This window comes from Echinops telfairi, unplaced genomic scaffold, assembly GCF_000313985.2.
Source record: "Echinops telfairi isolate 266 unplaced genomic scaffold, ASM31398v2 ScPeMD7_7439;HRSCAF=8477, whole genome shotgun sequence".
In the NCBI taxonomy this organism is placed as follows: Eukaryota; Metazoa; Chordata; class Mammalia; order Afrosoricida; family Tenrecidae; genus Echinops; species Echinops telfairi.
Window position 1 is genome coordinate 927,217 of NW_022111339.1, and position 1,995 is coordinate 929,211.

The 1,995-nt window shown below is 62.4% G+C and overlaps 1 protein-coding gene across 5 annotated transcripts in view; it reads left to right on the forward strand.

Annotated features, from left to right (window-relative positions):
* Window positions 1-1,995, forward strand: part of SIRT5 (sirtuin 5) — a 77,010-nt gene that overhangs the window by 46,094 nt on the left and 28,921 nt on the right. The window contains exon 1 of one of the 5 annotated variants that reach the window (XM_045298675.1): window positions 468-534. The exons of 1 other annotated variant lie outside the window; for it this stretch is intronic. The gene's annotated coding sequence lies outside the window, so the exon portion shown is untranslated. Of the gene's footprint in view, window positions 1-467; window positions 535-742; window positions 761-1,044; window positions 1,315-1,416; window positions 1,563-1,995 lie in introns of those variants that run through there. 3 more of the 5 variants (XM_045298676.1, XM_004715288.2, XM_045298674.1) reach the window with 3 other exon arrangements.

Here is a 1,995-nt window from a genome sequence, read left to right on the forward strand (position 1 = left end):
GGCTGCTCCAGCACCCAGGGCTGCATCAGCGTAGGTCCATGTGGCTTCTCCTCAGGGATGTCTCACAGGAAGCAGAAGCAGGGAACTGGCTCAGGCAGTTGCACCCTGGTCTGACCATCACAAAGCAAGAGACCCAAGATCTCTAAAAGCTTTGAGCCATGTATCCCTCTGCCCTTCAATTAACCCCACATGTGTTTATCAGCCAGGTTGGCACAATAAACTCAGGGGGCAGGGCCCCCCTCAAAGGAAGGGTCCCTGGTAGGGGGCTGAGTCCCGGTAGGGAGGTCCCCGGTAGGGGGCGGAGTCCCCAGTAAGGATGTCCCCGGTAGGGGGCGGAGTCCCCAGTAGGGAGGTCCCCGGTAGGGGGCGGAGTCCCCAGTAAGGATGTCCCCGGTAGGGGGCGGAGTCCCCAGTAGGGAGGTCCCCGGTAGGGGTCGCTGCAGCCCGGCAGGCCGGTCGAGCCGCTCCGCCCAGCGGCCTCCAGGTCCCGCCTCCGCGCCCCGCCCGCTGCGCCGTCCCGCCTCCGGTGTGCAGGTGCGTCTCGGCCCGCGCTGGGCCTGGGTCTCCGCGGCCTCGCTGGCTCGGGCCCGGGGGACCGCCGAGCTCTCTCGGCTCCGGCGGGGGGGCGGGGGTGCGGTCCCTCCCGCGCGGGCCGCGGGCTCTCGGGGCCGCAGCGCGCATGCCCGGCCCGGCCCCCTCCGGGCGGCCTAGGATCTGGGGCCGTGGGGTCGCCGGTATCCGCTCTCAGCGATCTGGGAGGGTGAGACTGGCCCCGGGAGGGTAGTGGGCGATCCGAGGGCAGGACGTCCCCCAGGTGACCTGGGGCGCCGGGGACAGATGTCGGAGGCCGAAGTGGCGGGAGAGAAGCGGGAAGGGGCAGGAAGCGAGGCTGGAGAGGGTAACAGGGCGCCTTAGGTGGGCTTGGGGGCCATGTTAGCGAAGCCGGGGAAGGCCTGCGCAGAGCTTCCGCTTGGAGTAGGGTCACTCCGGGCAGGTGGTGGTGCCTTACACCACGGGGACAGTGGACAGTGGCGGGGACAGTGCACGTGGGAGGGGGCCGGATGGAGGACCTAGTTGGTAGGTGGAGTCATCGGGGGATGTGACAGAAAGGGAGGAGCGGAGGTCAAGGCCTTTGACGCGAGAAGACTAGAGACGGCGTTGGGAAAAGGAGGCTTGGGAGAAGTTGGGGGTCCCTGGTATGACTGGAGGAAGCGGCCTTACGGACGTTGGGCGGGGGGTGCTGAGAAGACACCGAGTTCAGCAGGCTGGGGGCCTGCGAGGATGGCATAACCCCATCCCACCCTCACCCCGCAGGTGAGCCCGGGGGCGGGGGAGGGGGGGGCGGCCTCAGAAGAGAAAAGGTGGCGGGTAGGCAGCACACGGGATGAGAAGGAGCCAGGAGGGCGTCTTTCGCAGAGAGGCCGGGCATAACCAAGGAGGCTGGAGACTCCGGTGGACTGAGCCACGCAGAGATTGCTGCCGAACCGGACCGGACCGGACCGTCCACCCGTGGCTGGGAAGACAGCTGGGCATTTGGGGTTCCACACCACGGTTCACTCACGGTGCGCTGCTGCCCTGTGTTGGGCTTTAGGCTCTAACAGGGTTGTAAAATCCTAGAAGTTACCATCCACTCTCTGTTTCCCGGAAAAACAGATCAATGTTGGCGCAAAAGATGATTCCAAGAAATACTTCATAGTGGTTGTGGGTGTTCGTTGGCTGTGAGTTGGTCCGGACTCACAGCCACCTTATTCAGAACAGACCTAAGCATTGCCTGGGCCTGTGCGGTCTTCTTAATTTTTAGTCTGTTTGAGTGCAAATTGTTGTCACATTTAGAGAGAAACTTCTCCAGAACATTTTACAACTTACCCCAACATTTAGCTAAACAAACACTCAATTCATTGAAAAGAACATCATGTGAATGGTTCTCTCAGAACACTGGCTGCTTTTATCATCAGTGAGACCAAAATTATCTTCCTGGATGATTCAACTCTGTCA